Below are 10,429 nucleotides of genomic sequence, written 5' to 3'. Positions count from 1 at the left end.
GAAATATGCAGCCAAGGAAATGAAATTTGTATTTTATTTACCTTTAATTAATTTTTTTTTTTTTTTTTTTGAGACGGAATTTTGCTCTGTCGCCCAGGCTGGAGTGCACTGGCACGATCTCGGCTCACTGAAGGCTCCACCCCCTGAGTTCAAGCAATTGTCTCCCTCAGCCTCCCAAGTAGCTGGGATTACAGGTGCCCAACACCACGCCTGGCTAATTTTTTTTTTTTTTTTGTATTTTTAGTAGAGATGGGGTTTCACCATGTTGGTTGGCCAGGCTGGTCTCAAACTCCTGACCTCAGGTGATCCGCCTGCCTCGGCCTCCCAAAGTGCTGGGATTAGAGGTGGGAGCCACCATGACTGCCCAATTTACTTTTAATTAATTTAAATAGTTACATGTGACTAGTGGCTACTGGACTGGACAACACAGGCCAGCCCCTGCCATCTCCCTCAGGGCCTTGGCCTTCTGCTCTCTTCCCCAACCAAGATCCATCACTTAGATTTTATAAAACTGGAGCTTCCTCTTCCGCACCCCCTTCTTTCTCCAGACACACCTGCTTTTGCACTTCCTACCCCCTTCCCTTCCGAGTGAGCAGAAAAGAGCCCCTCCTCTGTATTCAGCCTCACCACCCAGCCCAGAGGCTGACCAGCAGAAGCCACCTCCGTTCTCACACCCCTATATCTGTTCCCCTCTTCTGCCTCCTCCCGGCCCAGGTTCCCCAGCAGCTCTGCCCACTCTCCCCTCACTGCAACCTTTCCAGAAAGACCAGTCCACACTTTCCTCTGCAGTTGGCCTCCACCCCAACCACTTCTCCTAGGTGCCCTTGCCAAGGTCACTGGCAGTGTCCTGGTTGCCAAGTCTAAGCAGACACTTGGGCCCCATATCCTGCTTCGCCTAACAGAATCTGACATTGTTGTCCAAGCCCTCCTTGTTGAAAGATTTCCTTCCAGTAGCTCCTAGAACACACCCTTTCCTGACTTTCCAGCCTGTCTGGTGTGCAAGGAAAAGACAAGCTTCTATTGCAGCTCTGCCACAGCTCACTGTGTGCCCTTGGGGGAAGCGGCTTAACTCTCCAAGCCTCCTCTGTGAGTTAAGGATAATAACAGCATTTTTTTTTTTTTAAATAGAGACAGAGTTTCACTATGTGGTCCAGGCTGGTCTCGAACTCCTGGGCTCAAATGAGACGCCCACCTCAGCCTTCCAAAGTGCTGGGATTACAGGCATGAGCTACTGCACCTGGACAATAATAGCTTTTAGTAGGGTTGAGGAAAGACCTGTAAAGAGCGCCTGGCATACAGTCGAGCTCTGCCCCTCAATCTTTCCACCCTCTCAATGGTGGAGTCCGGATATCTGTTCTCCCTGTAGCAATTCAGTCCGTGGTTCTCGGTTGGGCGTGTGGCTGCCCAGAATGGAAGCTGCATTTCCCAGCTTCCTCTTGCAGTTGGGTCTGGTCACATGAGTAAGCTCGAGTGGTGTATGTGAAAGTGCCATGTGGCAACTTCTGAGAACTTTCCTGAAAAGAGAGCTGGTGGAGACCCTCTGCCCTCTTCTTCATCCTTTTCTCCACTCCACTGCCCGGAATGCGTATGTGATTGCTGGAGCTCTAGCTGCTATCCTGAACCATGAGGTCAAAAGCCACACCCAGAAGTTGCTGGAATTATTCATTCAACAAACATCCATTGAGCACCTATGCCATGTGACAGGCTGTGTGCTGGACGAATCAGGCACAGTGCTTGCCATCGAGGAGCTCCCAGTCCCGATGAGGAACAGGCAGGTACCAGATGCCAAGGAAGTACGTGGGTGGGGTGACTAACCCATGCTGGGAAGTGGGGAGGTCATGGAGAAAGTTTCTGGGCAGAAGCAAGATTGAATTGAGCCCTGAAAGATGAGTAGGCATTAAACAGGCAGGTGGCTGGGAGTAAGGTTATACAGGGCTTGATTAGACCTATTCTCAGGGTGAGCCACAGGAAATGCCTCTCGGTGGACTCGTGTTCCTGAAAACTTGCTCTGGCTGCCAGGTAGGGAAAGGCTAGTAGGAGGTGGGACTGGATGAGGCTGGAAGCCAGGGAGGAGGCTCCTGCAGCCATCAGGGACAAGATGGTGGTAGCCTGAGCTAAGGGAGGGGAAGTGGGGTGGACAGGAGAGGGCCGATTCCAGGTATAGTTAAGAGGCAGCATGGCAGGGCCTGGAGATGGACTGGTTGGAGCAGGAAACAGGGAGGCTGCAGGTGACTCCCAGGCTCCTGGCTCCACTTCGAGACAGGGACACAGGAGATCAGGTTTGGGGGAAGGATATGGGGCAAGTGGTAGTGCCAGAAGATTCACACGCAGAGGCATTAGGGGAAGAGGTGGGGGCAGAGTCCCTAGGAACAGCCACGGCGAAGGTCACCATGTCCTGCTGACTTCCCTCCATTCCCTCGGCCCCCGCTAGGCCATTCCTGTCGCCTGCTCACCGAGCAAGCACTTCACTCTATGCTAAGCCACCTCTCGGCCTCCCTGCCCCCGCCCTGCAGAAGCTACACTCCTGGGCCTGCCGTTCAAGGCCTTCCTCCCCGGGCCTCGCCCCTCCCTCGCACGCACCGCGCCTCGCCCGGGAGGGAGGGGCGCTCTGGCTCCCGCAGGCTGGGATGGGGGTGCAAAGGGTTTGGCGGGGAAGCACCGTCCCCTGCAGGCCCGGGTGAAGGGCCCGCGCCGCGGCCGGGAGGGACTTCGAGGACCCCAGGACGCCGGGGGCGTGGCGAGGTCGGTCCCGCCGCAGGACAGGGAGGGCCCCTCCGGCGTCGCCCGCCGCGGACCCTTAGTCCAGGAGGGGGCGGGAGTCCCGGGCTCCGATTGGGCGGCGCTGGCGGGGCCGTTCGCCTCGACCAATGAGCGCGAGCCGGGCGCGGCGGTGGGCGGGGCAGCGAGCGCTGCCCGGAGCCGCGGCGCCCGCGGGCTGAGCTCGGCGATCTGGGCCCCAGCTAGGCGGTGGGGCGGGGCGGGGAGCGAGCTGGGCCGCCCGCCGGGCCGCGGAGACTATCGCCCGGCGCCCAGGTAGGGATCGGCGGGGAGGGGACGCGGGCTCGGAGCGGGAGGACGAACGCCTTAACACCTGCCCCGAGCTTGCAAGGGAGAGGCGGGGGTCTGCGAGGCCGCGTCTACTAGGGAGCCGGGATCTGGTCAGGGCGGGGATCCTTCCTCTTCTGTCTGCGGGGCCGGGTCTGCGGGGTGCCTCGGGGAGTCTGCTCGGGTCTGCTCCGGCCGCCGGGACCGCATCGCCGCGGGCGCCCCGCCGTCTGCGTTCTTCCCCGCTTCTGTCTGCGGACCGCATCCATCCTGGGTGCACCGTTCCCCGCGCCCGGCTCCTGGTGGAGGCCGCGTCTGTGCTGAGTGGGCCCGGCCCGGGGCACCCACGTGCGGTTCTCCGCGGAGCGCTCCTCCCACGGCCCTCCGGAGCGTCTTCCTGCAGGAGCCGGGGGCGGGGTGGGAGATGAATGGGGCGGCGGCGGCGCGCGGTTCTGGCTGCGCTGGGTCCTGCCTTGGCTGGGGCGAGAGGGGGCGGCAGAGGCGGGCGCCGCAGCTTCGCGGCCCGGGAGGCTCAGGGCTGGTGGCTGGGGGGAGGTGTCCACGTGCGCGGGGACCTGCGTGTGCTGTTTGGAGGCGGGTGTGCGTGTGTCACGTGGACGCGGGAGTGTGCCTGTGTCTGCGTGGGGGGTGCAGGACAGGATGGAGTGGTGTGTGAGGGCGGGTCACGCGGACACGGGCGTGTGCCTGTCAGGGGAGGGGGTGTGCTCAAGTCTTGAGGGCGTTGCAGGGCTGTGCAGAGAAGGCTGTGTCACAGGCCCCAGGACCGTGCCTCGGTGGTGTCTGCAGGGCGGGCACAGGAGTGTGGGAGGGGCACACAGCTTGTGCACTGGAGGATCCCAGGGAAGTGGCACTGGCCGCCCCAAGCCCTGCCCTCTTTCCTCCAGTACATACAAATTGACCCTCCATTGCGTCCCAGGCGCACACACTCCGGGGACGCTTCGCCTCCTCCTAGGTCTCCCACCGTCAGTCCTCACAGCAGCCACGGGAGTCGTTTTAAACCTCACCTAACTGAGGCACTCCCCTGCTCACAACCTCCACCTGCCTTTGGGGGCCTCCTGGGCTCTGTCCACCAAGCTACCCTCACCCCCAAACCAAGCCCTGAGTCCCAGCCAGGAAATGACTCTGCTACGCATAGTGTGAAGTTCCATCCTCTCCTCGTCAGTCCTGAAATCCTGCTGAGTGCTCAGAAGAGAGCTCAGGTGCCACCTCCTCCAGGAAGCCATCCCTGAGGCCAGCACAGTGAATGAGGGGCCTTTCTCTCCAGACGTAACTCCTCTTGCTGTCAGGTGCCGCTTACGTGGGGAAGACTCCACACCAGCCACTCAGCCTCCCTGCTGTTCTTCTTACGGATCAAGCACTGTCCCCCCATGGCGTTTGCACCTGCTGGTCCCTGCGCCTGAGATGCCCTTCCCCAGATAGCTATACCGCCTCCTCCCCCTTCCTTCCTTCAGGTGTCTGCTCCAATCCTGCACCCAAAAGGCCTTCCTGAACCACACTGTTAGCAGCAGCATCTCTCAGCCCCTTTCTCTCGATCCTTCTTACTCTGCTGTATTTTTCTTCACAGTATGTACCACTTGACATATCGTATCTGAATCACTGGCTTTCTTGGTCGTTGCTCCTTGCCCCCACGAGAAATTAAACGATATGAGAGCAGAGACTTGGTCTTTTTGGTTCACTGCTGTGTCTCCCCACACAGGCTTGCACAGAGCCTGGCAGGCAGTAGGTGCTCTGTGACTATTTGTGCTTGCATCCCAGATGTCCATGTCCCTGGCGGCTTCCTAGCCTGTGACCCCCCCCCCCCCCGCTTTACCCCCAATCTGAGGCTACTTCTGCTCCTCTGTCCCTGACATTCCAAGTTCCTGGAAGGCCAGGTCTGGGAGAACTGTAACCACATTTGCATGTTGGAAATCCTCCCTCTAGCGACTGGTGTGGAGGATGGGGTAGGGTGAGGTGGAGGTGTGAGCCTGGAGTCAGGGAAGACCCATGTGGCGGGGAACGAAGCAGTAGTCGGAATCTGGACTTCTAAGGGGTTCGGCTTGTGAGTTCACCCAGCTGGTAGTGGGGAGATCAGGGTGGGCTCTCAGAAGAGGCAGTGGCTGAGCTGTCCTCCAGGCAGCAGAGGAGAGGAAGGTGTGTTCCTGGCAGAAGCACAGCTTGTACAGAGGCCTGGCAGCAGGACAGAGTCTGCAGTTTGGGAAGCTGTGGTGTGGTGTGGCTGGAGTGGAGAGTAAGTGTGGGGTTGTGGGGACTGAGGATGGGCAACAGGGAAAGGACGAGTGACAAGGACGGCTCCTGGATTGCTGGCCTGGGTCAGAAAAGAATGGGGAGGATGTGGTACCCATCTTGCAATGGAGACGGAGGATGAGCAGGTTTGGGGAAGATGCTGAGTTGAATCTGGGCCCTGTTGGATCTGAGCTGCTCGGGAACATGGAGGGGCAGGCGGCAGCTAGCTGGAAAGAGTGGGGCTGGAGGCACAGACCTGGTGTGGAGGATGAGCAGGGGCACAGGATGAGGCCTGAGGACCATTAGCCTCTGTGGGTGGGCCAGGACGATGCACTGGGGGTAACTGTGCTGAGTCAGGCAAGAGCCCGCATCAGTGCTTGGGGGCTCCCCAAGGATGGTGGGAGCGGGCGTCCTCACAGCAGGAGTCGTCAAGCATGACTTGGCACCAGACGCCTGGGCCTCCCTCAAGGGGACTGAGTCATCCAGGGTGGGGGCGGGAGCTGCGGAGGGCACCCGTTGCCAGAGCCATCCAGACACTCGTCAGGATCATAAACACGGCTCCAGTGAGGCGGCCCAGGGATGTGAGGACCACCTTTTGTGTCTGGCCTGGGGGGCCGCCACCTCTGCGGCTTTCCCTTCTGTTCGGTCCTCTGCTGTTAAGGGCTGTCCATCCCCTCGCCTGGACGTAGCTGGTCCCCTGCCTCGGCCTGGCACTGGGGTTCACAGCGGCCTTCCAGAGCTCAGAATGAGGCCTGACCAGGGCCTGAAGTCCTCCCAGGCGGAGCTGCTCGAACCCACGTGGATGGCAGCAGGGTCTGCCTGCTCTGCCCTGCTCTGGGACTCCTTTGAGGGATGCAGCTGGATGGGGCATGTCCTGAGGAGGAAGCCAGGCCAAGCAGGCGTCTGGAGCCAGGGACCCACATTCCTTGGGAGTGGCCAGACACTTGGGGGGTGGGGCACAGCCTGGGAGAAGAAACCTGGGTGGTGGGTATGTGCCAGGCCATCTTGGAGCTGGGGGCGGAGGTGGGGTTGGACCTTGTACATCAAGGCTCTCTTGGATGCTTCTAGACACAGCCACATCCCCGCCCAACAGGGCTCTGGCGCAAACTGCTCCTGTGTCCACACCTCATTCTGTTCGTCCCATTGCTCTGGGAGTTGGCAGGACGGTGGCCCTCTGTTTGATACACATGTTAGGAAACTGAGGCTCCAAGAGGCTCAATGACTTGTCCGAGGCAGCAGGTCCCCAGTCTGGGAGGACGGGATTGAAGTCGTTTTTCCCAAAGAGGGAGGGCTTGAGTCTGGCCATTCTTGGCCACAGGACTAAGCCAGTGCCCAGGCCCATAGGGATCCTTGCTGTACCATGGGCCTGGGTCCCAGCCTCTCTGTCCATCTTTCTGTTTGCCCACATGGCCCTAATTATCCACCGAATTAACTTTCTACAAAGTATCTACTGAGGCCTGAGCTTGGGAAGGGCCTTGAGACACCCCCTGCGTGAGCCCCCAGATGGGCTTGGGTTTCTGCCTGGGGCACAGAACCCAGCCCAGCAGGCAGTGCCAGGCTGGTAGGCCTAGTGACTACAGGGGAAAGTCCAGATATGCGCTCTGGGATCAGGCTCCCAGGACCCCCAGGGGTGCAGGTCACCCCCCTACCCTGGGCATATGTACACGGAGACCTGCAGGCACACACGCACATAAGCACACCTGCACACACACACATCACACCCAGGTTTTCATCTCCATGCAGATGCGCTCCTGTGTGGGGACCACAACACACACAGACACACACCGCCACCCCAGGCCCACAGCCCGTGTGCACATATTCCCTCCTGTGCAGACGCGTGGCTGGGGCGCCAGGCCCTGTCTCCTGGACACGCGGCAAGAACCTTGGGCCTTCCCCGGCGGCCGCCTCCCTCGCAGACACGCTTAGTCACCTGAATTTGATCCAGGCGGGAGGGAGGGACGGAGAGCCTGACGTCAGCCCTCGCAGCCACCTTCCGCCCGCCCGCGCATCCATCTGGGCCACAGCGTGTCCCAGCAATCACAACAGCGACAGCACCACAACAACTCACTTTTACGGTGCCTCCTTTGTGGCCGGCCCTGTTCTGAGTGCCTTACGCGCACTCCCTCCTCAGCATCTCAGCACGTGCGTGAGGTGAGACCCACTAGAACCCCATTTTGCGGGTGAGGAAAACCCAAGACACAGAGGCGAGGCCACCTGCTCACGGGCTCCCTGCCAGGAAAGGGTGCTGCCTGGCTGCCTGGCTTCAGAGCCTGGGCGCCAAACCGGGTAACAGGGCTCAGGCTGGAACAGGAAGCCCTTCTGCCCTGACTTGCTGGGTGACTCCGGGCCCATCCCCACCCGCTGGGCCTCCCTTTACCTATCTAAGAAAAGCAGGGAAAGGTGTTCAAGGGTAAAGGAGGATGGCCTTTTGCTGGAATGGCAACCTTTAGGAAATATGCAAATTTTATGGGCCCGGGCAGCCTATGGCTTCTGCCCTGCCTAGGGCCAAAGAGCAGGAGCTCCCAGCCCTGGAGTTCATTCTCTTATGTGTTCTGGGGCCTGAGGCTTGATGGGGTTGCGTCTCTGTGGCTGCTTTCTCATCTGTCTAATGGGGACAGGGCTGTAACGATCACTATGGCAACCACTCATTTATTCAACAAATATTTATCGCTTTCCTATCACACGCCAGGCGCTGGTGATCTTTTGGAGACAAGGCAGATGAGAGCCCTAATCTCATGAAACTTACATTCGGGAGGGAAAAACATGGCTTGTGGAGTGAGGGGATGGGGCAGAGGGGTGGGCCATCTGCTGGGAGGAGCCTGGCGGGGCCTGGAGGGTGTTCCCAGCTTTGGCTTCCTCCTCGCTATGCCGTCTGGTTTCCAAGCTCTCCCCGAAGCTCCAGCCCCACTCACTGTCCCTCTCACCTCCTCCAGGGAGGCCTCCCTATGCCACAGCCTCTCACCTCCTCCAGGGAGGCCTCCCTATGCCACAGCCTCTCGCCTCCTCCAGGGAGGCCTCCCTATGCCACAGCCTCTCACCTCCTCCAGGGAGGCCTCCTTATGTCTCAGCCCCACTCACTGTCTCTTCTCACCTCCTCCAGGGAGGCCTCCCTATGCCACAGCCTCTCACCTCCTCCAGGGAGGCCTCCTTATGCCACAGCCTCTCATGTCCTCCAGGGAGACCTCCTTATGCCACAGCCTCTCACCTCCTCCAGGGAGGCCTCCCTATGCCACAGCCTCTTACCTCCTCCAGGGTGGCCTCCTTATGTCTCAGCCCCATTCACTGTCCCTCTCACCTCCTCCAGGGAGGCCTCCTTATGCCACAGCCCCACTCACTGTCTCTTCTCACCTCCTCCAGGGAGGCCTCCTTGTGTCACAGCCACACTCACTGTCTCCCGCCCCCTCTTCGAGGAAGGCCTCCCTGATACTCTACCCTCACTCAGCCTCCTCACCTCCTTCACCTCCTCCAGGGAGGCCTCCCTGATACTCCAGCCTCACCAACTCCCTCTCACTCCTCTGGGTTCCAGCTTCCGTGCCTTTTCCTGTTCCCAGTGTGGAGCCTTCTCTCTTCCTTTCTCCATGTCAGCACCAGCCCCCACCACCTCCAGGCTTCCACTCATTCAACACACTGCGTACCAGGCACAGGGGGTGTGGACCTCACCCTTACCCTCAGTCTACCTCCAAACCCTGCTGTGAGCCTGGGAAATCTGGGAAGGCAGGGGATCCACAGGACAAGTCGGGAGACTGGGGCTCAGAGTTGGGAAGGAGCTTGTCTAGGGCCCCTGGTAGGTCAGCAGGCAGGACTGGAACCCAGCCCTGGCTCCTCAGCGGCCAGTGGACTCCAGCCAGCCCTGCCTCACTGACATCTGTCAAGGCAAAGGGATGGGGAATGAGGGGTGGAGCAGGCCCTTCACCATGCGCACTCTGGGTCTCCCTGAGATCCCTGTTCTCAGTCGCTGTGTGGGTACGGAGGAAGTTACCAGCAGACAGGAAGGATGGAGGATCAGGAGTTCACTCACTTCCTTCTCCTGAGAGGATGCAGAGTCTAGCGCAAGCAGGGGGAGGGGCACCAGGTTGGGCATGGCCAGCGCTCTACAAGCCTGGAACAGAGATGGAGGTCTCAGGCAGAGTGTCAGGGTTCAGTCCGGAGTCAGGATGTAGCCCAGGGTCATGGCTGAAGATGAGGGCTGGGGGTCACCTCCCTGATGTTGCAGCCACCACACAGTGACTTTGAGAACATGGGTCTCAGGGGATGTCATGCCCTGTTTCACCCTCATTCCCCTCATTCCAATCCCCTTGCCTTCTTTTTTTTTGAGACAGAGTCTTGCTCTGTTGCCCAGGCTGAAGTGCAGTGGCACGATCTCAGCTCACTGCAACCTCCACCTGCTGGGTTCAAGTGATTCTCCTGCCTCAGCCTCCCGAGTAGATGGGATTACAGGTGCATGCCACCACGCCCGGCTAATTTTTGTATTTTTAGTAGAGACAGGGTTTTGCCATGTTGGCCAGGCTGGTCTCGAACTCCTGACCTCAGGTGATCTGCCCACCTCGGCCTCCCAAAGTGCTGGGATTACAGGCGTGAGCCACCGCACGGGGCCCATCCCCTTGCTTTGACAGATGTCAGTGAGGCAGGGCTGGCTGGAGTTGGGAACCCCAGGGAAGTCTTCCCGGAAGCAGTGAGAGGGATGGGGACAGGAGGCTGAAACATCAAGGAGGGCTCCCTGGAGGAGGCGTGTGGGTCTGAAGCATCAGCAAGGCTTCTGAGTTACTAGTGTCTAGCTCAGCTTCCAGGAGGCAGTGTTGGAGTGCTCGGCTGTCAAGGGTTGGGACTCGTGACTCACAGGGCTGCATGCTGTTCTGGGGCTGAGCTGACCCTGGGTTCTGCCCCTTCCAGTGCTGCTGGGCCTCCAGGCTTCTGCCCCTGTCTGTCCTGACTCCAGAGTATCAGATTCTCTCTGCTTCCCTGTGAAGCCGGCAGGCAGAAGTGACTGCCTCTGTTACCAGCAGGGATACTGAGGCCTAGGGGGCTGGCATTCAGCGGAAGCAATGTGAATTCATTCAGTTCATGGGGACAGACTTGAGGCTGGGTGTTGGCAATCCCGGTAGAGGGAACAGCCAGGGCAAAGGCGTGGAGGTGGGACCCA

General features: G+C 59.6%; 1 protein-coding gene across 4 annotated transcripts in view; it reads left to right on the top strand.

Moving 5' to 3' along the window:
• Positions 1–2,902: 2,902 nt before the first annotated feature.
• Positions 2,903–10,429, top strand: part of LOC105472037 (calcium/calmodulin dependent protein kinase kinase 1) — a 34,000-nt gene continuing 26,473 nt past the window's right edge. For 2 of the 4 annotated variants that reach the window (XM_071082166.1, XM_071082167.1), the window contains exon 1: positions 2,903–3,033. The gene's annotated coding sequence lies outside the window, so the exon portion shown is untranslated. Of the gene's footprint in view, positions 3,034–7,335; positions 7,441–10,429 lie in introns of those variants that run through there. The other 2 variants (XM_071082164.1, XM_071082165.1) reach the window with 2 other exon arrangements.

The sequence above is a fragment of the Macaca nemestrina genome, chromosome 17, assembly GCF_043159975.1.
Source record: "Macaca nemestrina isolate mMacNem1 chromosome 17, mMacNem.hap1, whole genome shotgun sequence".
Classification (NCBI taxonomy): Eukaryota; Metazoa; Chordata; class Mammalia; order Primates; family Cercopithecidae; genus Macaca; species Macaca nemestrina.
The sequence above is the reverse complement of the archived record's forward strand: the minus strand, read 5'-3'. Positions and strand labels throughout refer to the sequence as shown.